General features: G+C 38.7%; 1 protein-coding gene across 3 annotated transcripts in view; it reads left to right on the top strand.

Moving 5' to 3' along the window:
- bmp16 (bone morphogenetic protein 16) overlaps positions 1-23,038 on the top strand; it is a 43,295-nt gene that overhangs the window by 5,574 nt on the left and 14,683 nt on the right. For 2 of the 3 annotated variants that reach the window (XM_063004523.1, XM_063004521.1), the window contains exon 2: positions 21,341-21,510. The gene's annotated coding sequence lies outside the window, so the exon portion shown is untranslated. Of the gene's footprint in view, positions 1-4,941; positions 5,017-21,340; positions 21,511-23,038 lie in introns of all 3 variants that reach the window. The other variant, XM_063004522.1, reaches the window with a different exon arrangement.

Genomic DNA, 23,038 nt, shown 5'->3' with positions numbered 1-23,038 from the left:
TTACCTCCTTCTGCTTAAATTTTCTCTTGTTGTACATCTTGGGATTATTTGTAAATATTTTTAAACATCATCTAGTGGCTGTATGCGATCACTTTGCAGGTCACAAAATCGGCATGCATTGTGGGAGATGCAGTTTATGTATGACTTTACAGTGTATTTTGAGACAATTGTTCTGCCCTCGCCAAGTTTTCCCCGTTTCTCAGCTAGACAGACAACTCCCTCCAAAATACAGTTACGTTAGTTTTATTTGCTTCCCAACTGTACACTGTGTGCATCAGAATGGAGTAAAACTTTAAATAAAAAAACTACAATAAAAAACTTAATACAGTACAAGATAGCTGTAGTTAAGTGTTACATCTAGTACAATATGAAATTTAACCAAACGTAAAATAGCGCTAACGATAAAAATACTAATTGCTGTAGTAACGGTAACAACCGTATTTAATTACGGAATTACGGTAAATTCGTAACTGAAACACTGTAACATACTCGCTAAACATTTACAAACAACTGAGAATATAAATGTCTACTACTTACAGACGATGCTTCTGTATTGGATTGCAAGAGAATTAACTTCTATTTATTATCGTTTATACAACAGTTAGTTCTGACCTCACAATCTGATTGGTTGAGAAGCGTTCTAACCCAACGCATCAGCGGAGTAATACAGTTGTGGTGTGAAAAGGCCGTGCTGTTATCACGAATATCAGCACGGCCTTTTCACACCACAACTTTATTACTCCGCTGATGCGTTGCCAGTAACGTCAAGCTTCATGCACACAAACGCACATGCAGGTGACACAGACTTTATTCCCGATCGCGTTTTAAATCCGTTATCTGATATACAATCTAGCGCACTGTGTAGGGAACATAAATCCACAATCTGATACACAATCTAGTGCACCATGTAGGGAACATAATTCCGCGATCTGATACACAATCTAGTGCACTATGTAGGGAACTTTAATGTGTTTGTAATGCGAACAGTTAGCTTAATAGCCCAGTTAGCAGCTCCTAAGAGTTCTGTTATCACCCATATCCTTTGGTGTGTGTGTGAGAGGTTTTTTATTTCTTTTTTTTCCCTTCGGAGGTTCTTGCCTTCTTCTTCTTGTTGTTCTTACCTCCCTAAAATGAGTTTTTGCAACTTGGGATGTCTGCTTTGTAGTGTTAAACTTTATATTCGTTGTGGAACTACTTTTTGGCGGAAGGTATTGTCAATATTAAAGCATATTTAATATGAAATTCAGGGCTTCTTTGATTTATTTCCTTTCTTTATTTTGTAAAAACTGTTGTATAAAAGCAATAGAACACTCGAGGTCGTGTGTTATCGCGAATAACATCATGGCTGTGCCATAGATCATCACAGCCGTGATGTTATTCGCGATAACACACGACCTCAAGTGTTCTATTACACACTCCCTCTCGTGTTCTATTGCTTAATTACGCTACTGACTTTACCCCGCGTTCTTTTGCCGCTGAAACGTAAAAGTGACCAGGCTTCTTAGCAAAGTCAAAGTTAGTTGCCATGACTACGACGTCAACGGTTGCCGCTTAAAGGCGCAGGCGTCCTATTAAATTATAAGTACGTCTCTGTAACTACGCGAACCATCACAACAATCATACATCTTTTAAGCTCTCGCGGGCCACATAAAATGACAGGGCGGGCTAGATTTGGCCCCCGGGCCTCGAGTTTGACACCCCTGGTTTAGAGATCAATTTAAACTGCAGTACCCAACAAGAAACCAAGTGGACACTGATAAAACATGGCAAACTACTCACTAGGTAAAGGTAAGGTTTAAAGCCCGGTCCATGGTGCTGTGCCACACCCAAAATACCTTTTCCAATAATCATTAAATTGATTTTTTTTTTTCATTATATTTTCATAAACTGCTTCATCCTGGTCAAGTTTCTGGAATGCAAACCATGCTTAAGTGTACTAAGTGGGGCAGAGTTGTAAATTACACCAGAACTGATTATAAACCTTAGTCTTTACAAAGGTTTATAAACTAAATAGGTCATAAGGTGCATCATATTTAGCATACTTTATTACAGTACATTACATCACTCATTTAATTGCTTCTCCTTTTATTATAAATTTAACTAAACACTTTATCCTAGTTGGAGTGTCATTGGGTATAGTGTCATCCGAAATTGCTGAGCACAAAACACAATACTCCTTGGACCGGGTGCTAATCAACTGCATTCTCAAAGACAATGGCCAGAGTTAAGGATCAAATCCAGAACCTATACTGCAGAGTCACATTACCAGCTGTGCCAATGTGCCACCCAGGCCTTTGGTGTCCTGGTCATCTATTGATAACGAATCTTACAAATGGAAAGTTTGTCAACTGAAAGGCCAGCCAAATTTGATTATAGTTAATGCCCCTAGAGAAGCTCCCCAGCACTATAGAAAGAAAACATTGCATTAATTCCAACCATTCTGTTCACAAGATGTAGTAAGCACCAAGAAATTAAATGTATTAAGTACAATTGCTTAAAAAGCATACTTAAGTACAGTAATAAAGTACTCCTTGTTTTGCAGGAGGTGTGCTTCAAAGCCATGCACGAATCCCCAGCCACATTTGCCTTAATGACCTGATGACCCAGTTAGGGTGTCTGAACAGGCACCATCAGTGTTTTAAATGTGTGTCCGAGTACCTTTAAAAGCATCTGTTCTTGAATCCTTCCATCTGGGCCTGAGCACGTCCATGAGCATTCACACACATAAATAGAGGTTGACCTATCACACAACAATGTGAGCTATGATGCACCATTTTTTACTTTCTGTCTTTTCTATTATTTATTTCTTCCTCCTTGCTTACTTGGTCCTTGGGTGTCATCTAAGCTAGCTAGGATTTATTCCACCACCTGCAGGTGAAACATTATCCACAGGACCTGGGGTCTGTGACTATTTTACGAGCTGTCTGTTCTCACGTGTGTAGACTGGCATACATCTGGTATTGTTATACTGATGATATTTAAATTGTTTTGGGAATTGTCTTAAAGTATTCGCTCAAAAAGGTTTGGAATGATCAATAGTGCCAAAAGTATTTGCACTCATGCAATTTCTTCTTTTTTTGCAAATCTATATCACTTACTACAGCATTATCGCTTTGCAATGGTTGGCTGCACAGATGGTTCAGCTTTCTCCAGTGCTCTCTGTCTGTGGTCTTCCTCGTCTTCTGAGTCCTTCCACACATCCTGTCAAGACACTACAATGTTGTCTTGTGGTTGCCTCATCATATGCCCAAAGTAATGTAACTTGTGGACTTAATGTGGTTCAGTAGCTCATTTTCTCTTCTGGTCATCTTGCTCAGTGGTCATCAGCTTTCTTCATGAAATATTCAGATGTATTCTGATGTACTTCCAATCAAAATGGTGCTAATTGATTTGTTTTTTTATTTTATTGTGGATGACCATCACTGCCATGCCCATTTCCATTCTTGACTTCATTTCACCAGCAAATCCTGCAGTTTTTGATACTCTACTTCCCAAATGTAAGATGTCCTCTTCCAATCTTCCAATCTTCTACCTTCTTCCATAATCTCAAGTCATTGTTGTCACTTTTGCTGCATTTATCAGCATGTTATATTCATTTGCCACCTTCTCAACATGACACATCAGCTCCTGTAGTTCTTCTAGTGATGTGACCAATAATACAATGTCATCAGCATACCTGAGATAGCTAATGTTCTTTCCACCAATCCTGAATATTCTGGCAAATCCTTGTATCACCTCTCATAACTTGTTCTCCAAGTATGTTAAACAGACATGGTAAGACGTTACATCCTTGTCGGACTTCCTTTCTTACCCTAAACAATGCTGATTTGAATCTCATTTATCAGCTTAATTCAGTGTAGTCTGAGCATTTTCTACTCTTCACATCAAAGTTTTCTGTATGCAGGGGGGACCTTTTTTGCTCTACTTTTCTTTCCTATCCACTAAAATTTAGACATAGTTTATCGATAACTCGATTGACAAGAGAAGTAAACAGCAGAAATACAGCTAATTATTTAAGAGAATGCAGGTTTGAATTTCAGATGCGTATACAAATACTACAAAACTGTTGGGACACTGAGAAAAATTACAAAAGTTGGGATAGTTTGTAAAATGCAATAAAAACAAGAATCTGTGATTTGTTCATTCTCTTACACATTTATTTAACTGGGATGGCAGGTGCCTCAGTGTGTAGCACTGTCGTCTCACAGCAAGAAGGTCCTGAATTTGATCCCCAGGTTGGGTGGTCTGAGTCCTTTCTGTGTGGAGTTTGTCCCCATGTCTCCGTGGGTTTACTCCAGTTGCTCCGGTTTCCTCCCACAGTCCAAAGACATCCAAGTGAGGTGAATTGAAGATACTAAATTGTCTATGTCTGTGATCGATATTACCTTGTGAAATGATGAATCTTGTGTAATGAGTTACTACTGTTTCTGTCGGGGATGAAGGGTGTACTGAAGGGTGTAAAACATGACGGTAAAAAATCCAAATAAACAAACAAACAAAAATTTATTTACCTTACCTAAAAATTTATAACCTGACTTAAGTACAAATAAAAATATTCAGAAAAAAAGGCAAAGTACAGTGATTTTTTTTCTGGTTTTCACTGACCAACTTAATCATATTTTCTGAACATAAACAACCTTTGAATTGCATGCCAGCAACAAAGAAATGCCTTGTAATGCTTTGGCTGATGAATAACAGAAAAAAATGTGCAATGTCATACTTGTAAACCTTTAACTCAAACTGTATGAAGCTTAAAACAGAGGTCATGGTTCTGATTGTTCCTGGTAATCCTGGCAATGGTTGAAGCCCAATGAAGACAGGGCTTGTAGTTTGTAAAGTGTGTAGTCATTTTTTATATGAAAAACAAGGTTCTGATCATATTGTTGAAGGAGAGTAGAGAAGTTTGGTTTTTTATGATAGAGGAACTGATTTATATTGCAGATACAGCTTTGCTGGTTCAGGAGAAGAAAATAGTTCTGTACCTCAACAAAGAGCTACATTGTCACAAATGACAAGGTTAGTGTAACTCCTGTATTATTGCTGGTGACATGTATTCTTGGAACCCAACAAAGTGCACAGAAAGGACTATAATACCTCTGGAGACCCACACAATATGCAGGAGCACGAATCTGCACAGAAATCTGTAGTCAATGCTGGATGTAACAGGCATTCATTCATTTCAAAATCATGGGCATTATTATGGATTCTATAACATATTTTTATTTATTTTTTTCTATCTTATTTATGCATTTTCTCCCAATTTAGTGTAGTCAGTTTGTCTTCCACTGCTGGGGCATCCCTGATTGCAGTCGAGGTGGGTATATTGCACAGCCTCCTCTGACCTGCGTGCAGCCCTTAGCGGAACCCTTTTTCACCCGGGCACCTCTTTATCTGCCAATCAGGGTCCTTACACAGCTTTTGAAGACGCCACCCACATAGTCCGTTCATCACGCCCTAGCAGAAACGTGTCTGCTGCAGGCACTGCCAATTATGCCTGCTAGATGGCACCCAGCCGACCGGTGGCAACGCCGAGTTTCGAACCGAAGAGTTCAGAATCTCGGCGCTGGTGTGCTAGCAGAATTTCCCGCTGCGCCACCTGGGCGCCAATAACATATTTTTATGAGGATGATGTTGCAGGCCACCACAACAAACAGGGCAAACCATGTCTTAATGGACTTTGACTTTGAAGTGCACAGTCATTGTGAAACAGGAAAAAAGCCTTTAATATTTATTCATATTTATTTAATATTGACTACATACTTTTAACCATTACGTGTGGATCTCTGTCATCAAGTTAAAAAGACTGTTAATGGTTTTTATTTGGCTCTTTTTTCAACTTTTCTTCAGTTTTACCTTCCTTCTTTTGGACTGTCTGTTTGCATCCCATTTACTTTTATAAACTATTTACACATAGCACTGATGGTTGTCATGGTACTGCAGCAGACTTGGCAGCTGATTTGCAGGTGTTCATGTTTGGAATCTCTTTTTTTCTTTTCATTTTAGAGGAAAAAAATGAAATCTTGCTCCAGACTTCTCTCGAACGCTCTGTTTATTTATACCGGATGGCCAGTAACCCAGACACGTTTACATGAGAGGAGGAGAGCATGCTTCCTGTTATTTCTGCTCTTCCCTCTCTTCTCCAACCCTTCTTCACTGTCTCAACCATCACCATGCAGTCCCATAAATCCCATTTTTCACTTAATGTACTTTCAGACAGTAAACAACATGTTGACTGATTGCAGTTCAAGAGTGTTGTTTGCTGCTGTTTGTGGGTTGTTTTAATAATTATGATGCCACACGGTACACATCAGCAAAGGAATGCAGAGCAGGAATTGTAAATGTAAATTATGATTGCTTTATTGTATGATATATTTTAACACATAACTTTAGATAATGTCAGTAATTTGGAGTGTTAGGGTCATAATGTGATACAGCAGGTGCTGTATGGCAGGTGATTAGGCCTTATCAAACTGATAGGATGGATGTAGTAAAACAATTTGACAGTAGTTAATGAGTTTGTGTAAGCTGTAATAGGCATATAAATGACACTGTAAGTTTTTTATTCCCTCCACCCATACAGTCACTCCAAAACTCACGCTCAGGGCAGATAATAAGGAAACAAAATTGTATTGACCTTTTCAATGGCATGGTGTGAAAGTAAATAAGCTGGAATTATGACCCAGATTAGATTTATGTTACCACAAGATCTAGATTAAGATTGAAAAGTTCATCAGTTCAAATTTGTTGCTCATACTAGGAGCGTAGTAACATAGTATCCACATTGAAAAGTTAAAGTGAAGAGAAGTCAGAAACTGTCAAAATAATCAAAATAACTCTTTGAGGCTTTAATAAATATTTAATAAAAAGTCAGGTATAGCTTTCTATCAATGATATAGCTACCCTGCTCTCGGAGAGATTTTTTTGCAGAAAGCTTTACCAGAGGAATGAAGACTGCTAAATTTGCAAAAGCCAAACCAGGCATGTAGCATCATTAAACCTAACAGGCAGCTTTGAAGTCTTAAACCCATGCATTTCAGGCTACAGCACATAGCTTAGTCAGGAGATTAAATTAGGACACAAGTATGTAAATGTGATTTTATCCATGACCTTTATTTATTTAATTTTTTTTTCTGTTTATTTTTGCATTTTCTCCCATTTTCCCCCATTTTCCCCCTGATTTAGCGAAGCCAATTAGTCTTCCACTGCTAGGGATCCCAAATTCATTTCAGGAGGGTATATTTTGCCTGCTCCATGCCCCTTCTGACACGTGCACAGTTTCTCAATCCCTCCTTTTTCACCTGTGCTTTGGTCGATTCGCACATGAGGCTCATCCACTTCTGCACAGGCGCCTCGGTCTGCTAACCAGGGTCCTTGCACAGTGTTTAAAGACCCCACCCACTTAGTTCGGTCTTTTCCCACCCAGCAGACTCTGTGGCCAATTTTTGTCTGCTGCAGGCACTGCCAATTTTGCCCGCTAGATGGTGCCCAGCTGACCGTTAGTAGAGGCCAGATTAAAACTGGTGTGTTCAGAATCTCAGCGCTGGTGTGCTAGCGGGATATCCCGCTGCGCCACCTGGGCACCTCCATGAGCTTTATTTTAAAACCATGGGAACTGTTATAGATTTGTCACCCTTTTTGCAGCTCTTCTGGGAAGGCTTTTCACAATATTTTCGTGTATGCATGTGGGGATTTAGACTCCTTTTGTTCACATATGGTCTAGTCACATTTTCATCTTGACTGTGTCACCGGCCTGGACAGGTGCTCAAGTGACACTATTGGCTGTGTTTGAAGGAGCAAGGGCTAGATGGAGATTCACCACCTACCTGCTGCAACAACAGCTCCTACTGGTCAAGTTGTCAGCATGTGTGGCGAAATAATACAAAGAGAGGATCATGGTCCGCTGTATATGCTGAGACTATCTTTAAAAACAACAACCAGTGTAAAGATGCATGTCAAAAGAGGTAATCCTGTGGCCTTTCATAGCCAGTGTGGGTGTCATGCATCAGCAGTGTTATGCCAGAGTGCACAGGATAATTAAGCATATCCACATTAGTACAATGGAAAAATGGAAAAATGGAAAAATGGAAAAAACACATCTTGATCCAAATTTGCCAGCTGAACAACCTTATCTTTAACATTTCAATGATGATATTATTACAGTGCATTTTTCAAAAGGGAGGATATGCCAGGGTGCATCTGCCAGGACAATGCAGTGTGTATCTGCAGAGTTTTATCATGGAACTCCAGAGAGGAGAACTTAATAAGCATGTATTGGCTGTGCCAGTGTTAGTCGGGCACAAAGTAGAAACCAGTCACCATACATAGTCTCCAAGAAAGAAAGAAAAAAACAGTGACCTCAGGAGAAAGGAATCTTATCTCTGCCAAACGCACTTTGGAATTCCTATCAAAATGCAAAGCCAATCCCTGTTTGCCTACTTATTAGACTGTGTGAGAAATAAAGAGAAAGAAAAAATGATGGTATGAAAGACGTGTTTGTGGACTGTGTATGGGTATGTATATCATTAATTTTTGGTTGTGTAATCACTTCTTATACATCTCATTCTAATTCCATCTAAAAACCTTATACAGTGAAAGTCATAAGCTTTATTGGGTATAATTTCTGCAACTCTTACAACTTTCTCACAATTGTATGTGATTTTTTGAGCTTCTACTGGGCAGTAATATAAGTTCTGTAATGACATTTATATTTCATGTATACATAGGGCTGCATGAAAAAGAAATAAATATATATAAAAGGAATGTGTGTACATATATCAGAGAATGAATTCATGATCTACTAGATCCAAATATACTTACAGCACATATTATGTATGTAATGTCTGAAGCTATTTTATACTTCATCAGCTGTTTTGATATTAATCTACATGGTTCTAACATAATCCTGTTTAGATCTTTACATATTTTTTCAGGATTTGCAATTTGTTGGTAATCTGGCACAGACTTTGCCTTTTAAATACATTGTACCAATTTATACAGGATTCCTGAAAGCTTACTTTGAGCATACTTTAGCTATTTAAAAAATTTGTTTTGGGTCACTGCTAAAACATCAAACTGCATGCAAATATCAAACTTTTTTAGGTGTCCTTTCTTCTTTTTGTCAACTCTCTGCAAAAGTTTCACTTGTAACCAAACAGCATCAAAACCTAATACAACCACCACCATGTTTGACATAGGTTACAATAGCTACATACTTCTGGTCATCGGGGTCAAATAATAAACTTTTTGTTTTGTCTGGTCTGGCCACAAAACTCTTTTCCATACTTTGTCTTTGTTCATACCAGCAACAAACTTGCCCTTGGGTACTGATTACCAGAATCAAACAGTCTTTGGGTACTGATTTTAAAGCAAGAGTTGGTTTTTTTGCATGGCACCGTTAAAGCCCATGCCATTGTAACTTTACCAGCAATTTTTTGTGTATATGTTTTACATTTCAGACAAATTTCCCCATTGGAATAGGGTCTAGGTTTTCTTCCCAACTTTGGCAAGACAGCTGTTTGTACAAATGATACTGGGACCTGAAGTTTCTAAGAAGTGGTATAACGGTCTAATGAGGGTAGTTAAACTAGCCCTATTTATACAGGCACACAGTATTCACCTTTTTGTGATGATCTGTTAAAGTTTGCAGTTTGAAGTTAGTTTTGTGTGTTAAACACAAAAACACATGGCTTTCTACATAATTTGTTTTCATTGTTGGCTTTTAAAGAGCAAGAACTTAATTAAATATCCAAATATCCAATATTTTTGTTGCAGTTTTACAAGTGGAATTTTTGATACAACTTCATTTGTCTTTGGTTGCTTTTGTCTGATTTTTCTGTCTGTTGAAGATAAGTCATGCATTATATATATATATATATATATATATATATATATATATATATATATATATATATATATATATATATATACAGTGTATCACAAAAGTGAGTACACCCCTCACATTTCTGCAAATATTTCATTATATCTTTTCATGGGACAACACTATAGACATGAAACTTGGATATAACTTAGAGTAGTCAGTGTACAACTTGTATAGCAGTGTAGATTTACTGTCTTCTGAAAATAACTCAACACACAGCCATTAATGTCTAAATGGCTGGCAACATAAGTGAGTACACCCCACAGTGAACATGTCCAAATTGTGCCCAAAGTGTCAATATTTTGTGTGACCACCATTATTATCCAGCACTGCCTTAACCCTCCTGGGCATGGAATTCACCAGAGCTGCACAGGTTGCTACTGGAATCCTCTTCCACTCCTCCATGATGACATCACGGAGCTGGTGGATGTTAGACACCTTGAACTCCTCCACCTTCCACTTGAGGATGCGCCACAGGTGCTCAATTGGGTTTAGTCCATCACCTTTACCTTCAGCTTCCTCAGCAAGGCAGTTGTCATCTTGGAGGTTGTGTTTGGAGTCGTTATCCTGTTGGAAAACTGCCATGAGGCCCAGTTTTCGAAGGGAGGGGATCATGCTCTGTTTCAGAATGTCACAGTACATGTTGGAATTCATGTTTCCCTCAATGACCTGCAGCTCCCCAGTGCCAGCAACACTCATGCAGCCCAAGACCATGATGCTACCACCACCATGCTTGACTGTAGGCAAGATACAGTTGTCTTGGTACTTCTCAACAGGGCGCCACCACACATGCTGGACACCATCTGAGCCAAACAAGTTTATCTTGGTCTCGTCAGACCACAGGGCATTCCAGTAATCCATGTTCTTGGACTGCTTGTCTTCAGCAAACTGTTTGCGGGCTTTCTTGTGCGTCAGCTTCCTTCTGGGATGACGACCATGCAGACCGAGTTGATGCAGTGTGCGGTGTATGGTCTGAGCACTGACAGGCTGACCTCCCACATCTTCAACCTCTGCAGCAATGCTGGCAGCACTCATGTGTCTATTTTTTATAGCCAACCTCTGGATATGACGCCGAACACGTGGACTCAACTTCTTTGGTCGACCCTGGCGAAGCCTGTTCCGAGTGGAACCTGTCCTGGAAAACCGCTGTATGACCTTGGCCACCATGCTGTAGCTCAGTTTCAGGGTGTTAGCAATCTTCTTATAGCCCAGGCCATCTTTGTGGAGAGCAACAATTCTATTTCTCACATCCTCAGAGAGTTCTTTGCCATGAGGTGCCATGTTGAATATCCAGTGGCCAGTATGAGAGAATTGTACCCAAAACACCAAATTTAACAGCCCTGCTCCCCATTTACACCTGGGACCTTGACACATGACACCAGGGAGGGACAGCGACACATTTGGGCACAATTTGGACATGTTCACTGTGGGGTGTACTCACTTATGTTGCCAGCCATTTAGACATTAATGGCTGTGTGTTGAGTTATTTTCAGAAGACAGTAAATCTACACTGCTATACAAGCTGTACACTGACTACTCTAAGTTATATCCAAGTTTCATGTCTATAGTGTTGTCCCATGAAAAGATATAATCAAATATTTGCAGAAATGTGAGGGGTGTACTCACTTTTGTGATACACTGTATAGTGTATCACAAAAGTGAGTACACCCCTCACATTTCTGCAAATATTTCAAGTGAACATGTCCAAATTGTGCCCAAATGTGTCGTTGTCCCTCCCTGGTGTCATGTGTCAAGGTCCCAGGTGTAAATGGGGAGCAGGGCTGTTAAATTTGGTGTTTTGGGTACAATTCTCTCATACTGGCCACTGGATATTCAACATGGCACCTCATGGCAAAGAACTCTCTGAGGATGTGAGAAATAGAATTGTTGCTCTCCACAAAGATGGCCTGGGCTATAAGAAGATTGCTAACACCCTGAAACTGAGCTACAGCATGGTGGCCAAGGTCATACAGCGGTTTTCCAGGACAGGTTCCACTCGGAACAGGCTTCGCCAGGGTCGACCAAAGAAGTTGAGTCCACGTGTTCGGCGTCATATCCAGAGGTTGGCTTTAAAAAACAGACACATGAGTGCTGCCAGCATTGCTGCAGAGGTTGAAGACGTGGGAGGTCAGCCTGTCAGTGCTCAGACCATACGCCGCACACTGCATCAACTCGGTCTGCATGGTCGTCATCCCAGAAGGAAGCTGACGCACAAGAAAGCCCGCAAACAGTTTGCTGAAGACAAGCAGTCCAAGAACATGGATTACTGGAATTCCCTGTGGTCTGACGAGACCAAGATAAACTTGTTTGGCTCAGATGGTGTCCAGCATGTGTGGCGGCGCCCTGGTGAGAAGTACCAAGACAACTGTATCTTGCCTACAGTCAAGCATGGTGGTGGTAGCATCATGGTCTTGGGCTGCATGAGTGTTGCTGGCACTGGGGAGCTGCAGTTTATTGAGGGAAACATGAATTCCAACATGTACTGTGACATTCTGAAACAGAGCATGATCCCCTCCCTTCGAAAACTGGGCCTCATGGCAGTTTTCCAACAGGATAACGACCCCAAACACAACCTCCAAGATGACAACTGCCTTGCTGAGGAAGCTGAAGGTAAAGGTGATGGACTAAACCCAATTGAGCACCTGTGGCGCATCCTCAAGTGGAAGGTGGAGAAGAACAAGCTGTCTAACATCCACCAGCTCCGTGATGTCATCATGGAGGAGTGGAAGAGGATTCCAGTAGCAACCTGTGCAGCTCTGGTGAATTCCATGCCCAGGAGGGTTAAGGCAGTGCTGGATAATAATGGTGGTCACACAAAATATTGACACTTTGGGCACAATTTGGACATGTTCACTGTGGGGTGTACTCACTTATGTTGCCAGCCATTTAGACATTAATGGCTGTGTGTTGAGTTATTTTCAGAAGACAGTAAATCTACACTGCTATACAAGTTGTACACTGACTACTCTAAGTTATATCCAAGTTTTATTTCTATAGTGTTGTCCCATGAAAAGATATAATCAAATATTTGCAGAAATGTGAGGGGTGTACTCACTTTTGTGATACACTGTATATATATAGGTCTGGAATGCAGACAGGCCTGCCAAGCACATAGACTTTGTGTCTACAAAGCCATGGTGCTGTAGCATGTGCAGATTGAGACCTGGCTGAAATAATCAGGACAATATGTCACCTAGAGGGCAGCATATGTCTCAAAAATCCCACTGTAATCTGTAATGTCAACAAACTTTTGTTTTAGAAAGTTGTTTATTATGTCTACTTTGTGCATGACACAAGATATTTTTCCAAAAAAATGTTTAAAAACAGATAATTCCACTTATATTTTACTATATAAAAGTTCCAATTGACTGAGAGTTTACATACAATTAGTTGATTGTGCCTTTACATGGCTTGGGAAATTCAAGTGAAAAACATGAATTTAGAAACTTCTAATAGGCTAATTGACATCATTTGTCTTAATTAGAGGTGTGCTTGTGGCAGAATATTTAAGGCCCACCATCAAGGCCTCTTGCCTCTTTGCTTGCGATCATGAAAAAATTAAGTGAACTCAGCCAAAATCATCAGAATAAAAAGACTTCCATAAGTTTGTTACATCCAATTACCAAACGTCTGAAGGTACCACGTTAATCTGTTCAAAAGATAATACGCTAGTTTAAACACCACTCAGCCATCATACTGTTCAGGAAGAAGACATTCTTTCTCCTAAACATGAATGTACTTTAGTGAGAAAATACAAATCAATCCAAGAACAACAGCAAATGACCTAGTGAAGATGTTGGAGGAAACAGGCACAAAAGTGTCTGTCTATTTCAACAGTAAAACGTGTCCTATATCGACACACCCTGAAAGGCCACTCAGCAGGAAGCAGCCAATGCTCCAAAACCTCCATAAAGATGCCAGATTACAGTTTGCAACTGCAATCTTAAGCAAGAACTTAATTAAATATTCAAATATCCAATATTTTTGTTGCAGATAGTCTGTTCGAAAACCTAGTAAGCTGCCTAAGTAGAGAGGATTCTAATAAGTCATAGACTTATAAGTCGGGTTATTCGAACTCGCTACTTAGACAGCGATTCCATCAGTTTTTGCTTACTAAGCTTACACAGTTAGCCTCATGCTATTCAAGCCAATGGGATGAGGTGGCACAACGCGCTAGCATGTCAACTAACATCACCGTCCGTTTTCCCGAACACTGTTAAATTCGCTGACAAGCCGGAATTTACAAATAAAAACACTTGTGCAAGTTTATCCAAATTTATTTTTATAAATATTATTTAGTCAAAATACCATTTAGATTTAAGGTGCCTTTTGAAGGCAGCATTTTAAGGCATCTAAGAATTAGAACAGCATTCTTCTTGGGAGCGCGCGTAGGATGACGTAAAATGCTGTCTATGTAGAGAGCTCACTAGGTTTTTGAACACACCCCATGACACCCTCACCTTTTTAAGAATTCACCTGCTCATTGGGGAAAAAACTGTGTAACCATCTCAGCTTTTTTTTTAATTTTTTTTTTTATATTGCACTTCTCAAATTCAGATTCAAAAAATATCTATTTGGTCAACTAAAACATCAAAGTTTATCATTTCTTTGTATTTTTTTATGAAATAAGGGTTTAGGAGAATTAACAAATCTTACATTCTTATTTTTATTGCATTTTACAAAATGTTCCAACTTTTCCAGAAATGGGGTTGTATAATTACAACCCTCTTTTGAGGATAAAACATTTAGCAATTCACCCACTACTTTTGCAACTTGTGGCTAAGCACGGTGGCTAAGTGGGTAGCACTGTCGCCTTACAGCAAGAAGGGTTTGATCCCCAGGTGAAGCGGTCTGGGTCCTTTCTGTGTGGGTTTACTCTGGGAGCGCCGGTTTCCTCCCACAGTCCAAAGACATGCCAGTGAGGTGAATTGGTGATACTAAATTGTCCATGACTGTGTTTGGCATTAAACTTGTGAACTGATGAATCTTGTGTAATGAGTAGCTACCATTTCTGTCATGAATGTAAGCAAAGTGTAAAACATGATGTTAAAATCCTAATAAATAAATAAATAAATACCCATCTCTGCCTTACGGCTGCAGTACATGTTTTAACTTAAGCATGTGACCTCTGATAAGAAATGTTCTGCTTTAAATTTACACTCTCTGTTTGTAGTTGTTTTGTTTTGTCACTCTAAGATAAGATTTACAGTTCTCTCTCCACCTGGCACAAAGCATACAGACCTACAGCCACAGCGTCTCATTATCAGCTTTGAGACAAGTGTGTGCTGCTGTCCTGCTTCCCTGTCATTTCCAATCAGGGGCTGACCAGGCCCATTATCTGCTATAGATGAGTTTTATTGCCTCTGGCTGGGAGGGATCTGACACTGTAACCCAACAAAACAGAGGACTGAGGTTGTACCAGGAAGCAATTCTTTCCTTTTATTTTCTTTACTTTTAGTTACATGATTCAGATTCAAAAGGCTGGAACAAAATGACATTATCATCTGAGCTCAGCAAATACACATAGCCAAAGAAAACTTGTGGCTTGACCATGTGTCACAAAGGTTTTTAATAAAAAAACAGCACAAATTTAATGAATGTTGGAGAGGTCAGGAAGTTGCTTAGTGATAGTGAAAAATCAGGGAGAGGCAGAGACATTGTTTTGGCATGAACCCTGATACCAGCAGTAGATTAGTGGCAGGCTAGAAGAGGACACTAACAGTTTGTAAAATAAGAGGTGTTTTTAAAGGAATATCTAGCAGGTATAAGTAAGGGACTGTCCGTATACTTGTGGTATAACCCTAAAATACCCTTAAACAGATAAGACATTACTAGTAGTATTACTATTACCAAAGTACACCAACAGCTACATTTGTATGTAAGTAATTTTCCCATTTCTACCAAGTTAGTAATTTCCAGTTTTGCACTGCAACTCTTTTGCCACTTGCAACACCCTAATGATGGTGAGGAGAGCCCAAGACTAGCACCCAACCACTATGACACAAGTGCATTAGGCACAAGTGGGCTGATTTTTTCACCATGCAAACCCAGCCATATTTGATAGAAGATTATAACCAAAAAAAAAAAAAAAACTAAGCTTGAAAAGCAAGCGGTTAAGATACTGAACTAATAATCAGAAGGCCACTGGTTCAAGCCCCACCACTGCCAGGTTGCTGCTGTTGGGCCCTTGTGCAGGGCCCTTAACCCTCAATTGCTCAGACTGTATACTGTCAGAGTACTGTAAGTCGCTTTGGATAAAGCCATCTGCGAAATGCTGAAAATGTAAATGCAAAAGGAAATGTAAAAGAATCACCAGTTAAGGCGACTGGTGCTACTTTAGGGGCAGTTGTAGCCTAGCGGTTAGGGCACTGGACTAGTAATCGAAAGGTCGCTGGTTCAAGCCTCACCACTGACAGGTTGCGACTGTTGCGCCCTTGAGCAAGGTCTTTAACCTTTAATGGCTTAGATAATATACTGTCACAGTACTGTAAGTCCCTTTGGATAAAAGCGTCTGCTAAATGCTGGTACTCACCAACCTCTGAGTGGTTTTCGATGTGTGGCTTATAGCAGTACTGCAGGGTACTGCAGTAGAATTCTCTTTCTTTCTGAGAGGTGATTGCACGTCATTTAAACATGTTCTGTGTAACTGTGTTCAAGCCCAGTGCTGTTCACAAAGTGATGTGCAGATTGTAGCATGTGTCAAGATTTAGTATGGGAGGTGACATAAGGCAGAGGTTGGGGGATTAATCAAATAGTTAGAAAAAAACATATAAACCTTCTTAATATTTAATCTGGGTGTGTTGATGCAACAAAGAGCACTTGGCTGGCTGGAAAGTTAAAAAGCCACATTAACTGAAAAGCTGGGATTTATTTTTGCATTTCTAGAAGTGTTTAAACTGTATTGCTAAATTGCCTGTGGTAAGCTGAGGAGAGAATAACACTGCTAACTGAAAGGCAACTCATCAGGGCCTGTCATATTCTCCATGCTGCCTAATGCAGATTGTCACATACATATACCATTTACTGATATCATTAAGAGCTGATTACAGCATTTTATTTAATCATGTAAATTTAAAAATTTGTGTATTTTGCTCTGGCAAAATGCAGTAATTTGACTGCAATTTTATGCCTATGTTTAGCAATCAGCCAACAAAAGTAATTTTTACAGCATTAGTGTTTGAACATCAACATTCTCAATAGGTAAGGCAAATATTTGAGAATATTTATTGCCTTGTATTTGTGTTTACATTGTAAATTCACCTAGGTTCAATCTTTTTGTGGGCCACAGACACCTTTGTGATTGGTTGTTTGGGCCTGGAAATGCCCCCTGGTGTAATAATCTGACAGTTAAATGTAATTAGATCAACTTAAAGGAGCTTGAAGAGTGATGTCTTCAGCATGCCTATCCACTGTGATGATTAATTAGATAATTAATTAGATAAAAAATCTCAATAATGTGAATGAGCCAGAAAAAAACAATTAAATGGACTAAAGATGTTTTACTACTGTATAAATATCTACATGATGTAATTAATTCAATTCTTAATTACTTGATTGTAAAATACATTTGTAGTACGTACAAACTCCTTCATTCACAATCACGCACTGACTTTGCTCTTGAGTGGGATGACACAAACTCTTCGCTCACAAGAAAAGAGAAAAGGACAGCCAGGTCCTGTCATACTCAATCATACCTTGCCTGTGCTCTATGCGCTTATCCTGTTATGAATGAAATGAGGGAATTTGGGATTGTCTGTATTGACGATGGTGATGTAGGGAGGGGGAGTTGCGTGATTCAGCCTGATGCAATCCAATCAGTTAGACTATGCTGTTAAACTTAGAGACGTTTTCTCATTGCCTCGCCAGATGCATACTAATTTAGTTCATCCTACGTGAAGGACGACCGCTTCTTACTCATGTACATTCACTCCCCTCCCTGTCTCTTTACTTTTCTTTGTATGTCTTTCTTCTTCTTTTTACTTTACTTTAACTTGTTTTGTTTTTTTTCTATTAAACACAGATGCCACTCTTTATCCCATAAGTCTATAGTGACCTTTTCTAGAAATATTACAATAATACAGTGGTACCTTGAAACTCTAATTGGTTCTGGGAGTGGCATTGATTTGAAAAGGTGTTGAGTTTTAAGGTATTTTCCCATAAGGATGTATGGGAAACCTGTTAATGCATTCCATGGTCCCGTGGAACTGCATATATTTTAGGCCAATGTAAAATAATAGGGTTGTTTTTGACACTTATACACTGAAATTAACACAGATATAATACAAAAACAAATACTATACTGAAATACTATTAAAAACTGTTAAACAATTAAAAATACAATAAAACCTGCACTTTACTTTTACTTCTTTATTGTTTTCTTAATTAGTGAAGAGAACCTATAAGCAGTAATAATTAAGAGAGGTTCTTTTAATACATTAAGTTACATTATTTTTTTTAATGATGTGTTTAAGATTCTCTAAAAAGCTGATTTTTACAATTTCTCAGAACCTCAAGCTGTAACACAAGTTTAAAAGTGAAACAGGGGAAAAATCGAATGACATTTTACCGCACCACTCAAGCCGAGCACTGAGCAAAGCGGCAGTAGCACACATGTTGAGTTTAAGAGAAATGTTGAGTTTAAGGGTGCAAATTTCTCAACGAAGGGCAGTATGTTTTACCTAAATTCTTCATTATAACGCTGACATATAAGTGTGCCCATTTAGTCAAAAAAACATTTGCAAAGTCTGTTGCATCAACCAACCTCTATGAGAAACTGATATCCTGACATTTAAAAATACGCCTTAACTTGGACATCCTATTCCAAAACCATAAACATTAATATGGTTAACATCATCCCTCTTTATGTTGCTATAACAGCCTCTGTGATCTGCGAAGTTCCTCCACACCGAACTTGTCAAACCATGCCTTTGTAGATGTTGTTGCACATAAACACCAAATCTTATAAATGCTTGGTTTAATTGTCTTTGTTTGTTGTTTCATCCAACCTCTATAAGAAAATGATGCTCTAATATTCTACTTCGAAGTGTATTAATACAATGTTAAATTTGTTGGTTTCAAAGTTATTGCAAGCTGTTTAAACTCTGAGGCAGCAAATCACCCCAAAACCATGATAACCCTAACCCTAGAATATAATTTTGGAATTATGCAGTGCCCTTTTACCTCCAATAATATATTAGTTTTCTCTAACTGCATATCACAGGTAGGGTCATCTGATGCCACCTGGAAACTATGGGTGCAAGGCAGGGCAACCGATACAAATTTCCTTCCTTACATACTTATTTATAGCTGCCCATCACAGATGTTGCTGTGTGACTCTCACAATACCAGCTGCACTAAATATCACTTCTCAAGCATTGCATTTGTGCTCTTAATTTGATTTTTGCATGATGTCATTCCTAGGACTCTTTTGTAGTGAATTTAATCAAATTGTAGGCAGTTTATGTTTTTGTGGATTGATGAACATCCATATGAGCATTATTTTAAAGCCTTCTCAGGTAATGGATATTTTATAAAAGTGGTCACAAATGGGCATGGTTCACATCAATAGATTTTTATTGTGAACAGCAAATTTGGACTTTGTTGGTATTCCATAGAACAGGGTACATCAATCCCAAGAAATTATTAATTTGTGTGTTTAGTACCGATGTGTTAAGACGTTTCAGCAGAATCTGTCTAATTTTATGAGCTACCTAAAGATCAGAGCACATTATATGTAAGCTTGTAGATTTCTAATTATGTCAAAAGTGTGTGGACACATTTTAAAAAATTTTCAGCATATATATCAGACACTTTTATTCAAAGCAACTTACAGTTGTGATTAAATACAATCCAAGTAATAGATGCTTAAGAGTCTAAGTTAATGACCCAACAGTGGCAACCTGGCAGTAATGGGGCTTGAACCGGCGTCATTTAATAACTAGTATAGAACCTTAACCACTGAACTACCACTGCACTAAAATATTACATTTAAGGCATTTACGAAGAAGCGAGAAGCTTTTTATTCAAAGCTAAGGATTCTACTAGATGCAATTGGGACTTAAACCAACAACCTTTCTGTACCGGTTGTCAAGTACCTTATTTGCTTGTTAAATCTCCCATTTCAAAATACCCTGTGTGCATAAATGCCTTCACTTGTTTTGAGGCCTTGTCACAACATTTTGTTACAACATTTTCTGTGGAAATGCCTATTTATTCCAAAGAACATTTGTAGGATCAGGCACTGACATAAGACAAGAAGGCCTGGTTTGCAATAATTGTTTGTTCCAAAGGTACTCAATAAGGTAAAGGTCAGGGCTTTTTTAGTAATCCACTGAAGTTTCAACCTAAGCAGTAAACTTGATGTCTTGTTAAAGCATGTTTTTAGGGTCTGAACTTAATAATTAAAAGAGTTGTCCAAATACTTTTGGTTCTTTGATAAACATTCTAAAATGTAATTATTAAAACAGTTGATTTTAAGTACTGTTTGAATGCATGAGAAAACAACACACACAAAACATCCAGACTGGCCTCTTTGTGACTAACAGATGGGATTATAAACAAGCAACAATGTAGACATTTCCAAAAGGTATGCCTTCCACATCTGTAAACAAATGTAAACATGCTAGACTCCTGGGTCTAACAGCCAAAGTCATAACAAGTTATAACAATGTTTCCATACTTTTCCTGTTACTCCTGATTACTAAAATGCAGAACACAAATGTATGTAGGGCAAAACAGTCTACATATGTGTCAAAAATGGTTAATGTTGTCTTGTTAGGTCACTTTGTAACTACTTTGTCCACAGTGAATAGGGTCCAATATTTTTGTCAATTTACTCGACGTGCACTCTTATCTTGCCTGTTTTTTTCCTGTTTCCAACAATAGTATCATTGAGACAGAAGTGTAACATAGAAAAGACGACTGGGCTGACTAACTGTATATTCAACTCTGTCCTGACCTTATCAGTGTATGTGTGGGTGTGCATGTGTCTGTTTGTGTCCAAGAGTAAAGGTGGGGGCCTCGGTTTAGTGACATCAGAATCAGGGAGGATCTGAATGGACAGGAAAGTCAATTAGAGTTTAACTGAGTTTACCAGCTGCAGAGAGCGTAAAAGAGAGGAAGGGAAGAGAGAAAGAGGAGCAAGGGGAGTAGACCGAGAAGGAGAGTCTGACCGAGAGGCAGCTACAAAACCCAGAGAGGGAATATTGCTGGCTAGTGAAACTTCAAACTACCTCTCTTCCACTTGTGCTCTCCTAAACTTCTCCTTCTGTCATACTGAGCTTGGGGACAGCAGCAGCTGTGGTACTTAGATCAGGCAGAGCAAAGAAAACCAGAAGTCCAGGAGCCAGAGGAAAGCCGATGGATATTTTTTAAGAAATCACTTATCTGAAGCTGACAACAGGATGAGTGCATAAGTAGGCAGGGTCAGTCATCTCTCCATCCTTTCCTCCCATCTTTCCTCAGCCTCACACCATGGAGTCAAGTCTGCCATTGCCTTACCATCACCAGCACACAGCCTGACAGAGAAACAGAGAGAGAACCAGATTGTCAGAAGTGTACAGGACGCAAGGGTCTATAACGCTGGATCTCAAGGAAAAACCATGGACTCTGCAGACCTCCCACCACACCTGGACGTGAGTACCACACATACATTTACACACACAAATATGCACTCAGAAATTCCTGTCCAGAAGCCTTCACCCCTCACAGCAGAAGTTGTACATTCAAATTTTTGTCATTGGTATTTCCTGAGTGTCTCAGCTCAATGTTAACTGATCACAGCAAACCCAGTTTAATGCCAGTGCAACAAGTGCACTTCTCCTAACAAGGGTCTTCTAACAAGGGTTTTCCCTACTCAGTGCATCAAAATGTGTAGGAATTGACCTTCCGTCTGTTAGTGAAAATGTGTGTACTGCATAAACAGTAGTGTAATAAACAAGTATGGTACAATTAATACTGTGCATTAAAGCTTTAATTTGTAACTTTCTGTGGATGAAAACTAAATATTTAGTCTTAAAGCCATCTAAACTGAGACTAAGACAAGATCAAAACCCTTAGCACCAAATGAGCAATAAAGATTAAGACTTTTGATGGCAGAGACCGGGACAAGATTATAACTTTTAATGCTCTAGTCTAGACCAAGAAAAGACCTCAACTTTTAATGTTTGAGACCAAGACAAAACCAACATTTCTAATGATTTAGACTAAGGCAACAACAAGACCTTTAATATTCAAAACAACAATTAGAAAATCCCATATCATGTTTCAATTGGTGAACCTACAACCTTAAGTGATAGCAAGTCTATAAAAGTTCTATTTGTGCTGTCATTCTGAGATTATTTACAACAGATAATATACAAGTTCAAAAATCAAGGTAAACACATCTAAACAGTGCAGCTATGCATTGTTATCTTAGGCTTTTAAAGTATTTCACTTTCTATTGACCTCAATAATTGGATAACTGGTTCTTTTGATTTTTTTGCAATACATGGCAAAGCATACATGATAAAATGTAACCTTTTAAAGTACTTCACTTTCTACAGACCTCAATAATTGTATAACTGGTTCTTTTGATTTTTTTGCAATATATGGCAAAGCATACATGACAAAATGTAACCTAAGAGTAACATTTAGAGTGACATTTAGAGTAACATTTAGAGTAACATTTAGAGTAACAAATACAGTAACAATAAAAAACCAATATCATAATCATGTTTGTATGGAGCTGGAAAACAACTTTTAGGAATTAGAAGAGTGGCATATATTAATAGGTGAAGTGTTTATTAGCGCAACAGCATAGTCTTTGAGGTAAATGGGTAAAGGGTTTGTTTGTATTTAGTGTATGTTACATGGTAATAATTAAAAGTTTTATACTCAAATCACACATTTTAAATATTATTTACATGGGATAGCAATTTATTACACACGACAATAACACAATAACTTTATACTAGTGATGGGAATTTCGGCTCCTTTTAGAGAGCCGGTTCTTTTTGCTCGGCTCACTAAAAAGAGCCGGCTCTTTCGGATCCCAAGTGGCTCCTTAGATATTTTTGTTGCTTAAATTAATTAATTACCAAATTACATGTAAAATGAATTACTAATGTAAAAAAACATTGTATCAAATGTTTATTATTTAAATTGCTTTATCTATATACTCAA

The sequence above is a fragment of the Trichomycterus rosablanca genome, chromosome 11, assembly GCF_030014385.1.
Source record: "Trichomycterus rosablanca isolate fTriRos1 chromosome 11, fTriRos1.hap1, whole genome shotgun sequence".
In the NCBI taxonomy this organism is placed as follows: domain Eukaryota; kingdom Metazoa; phylum Chordata; class Actinopteri; order Siluriformes; family Trichomycteridae; genus Trichomycterus; species Trichomycterus rosablanca.
The sequence above is the reverse complement of the archived record's forward strand: the minus strand, read 5'-3'. Positions and strand labels throughout refer to the sequence as shown.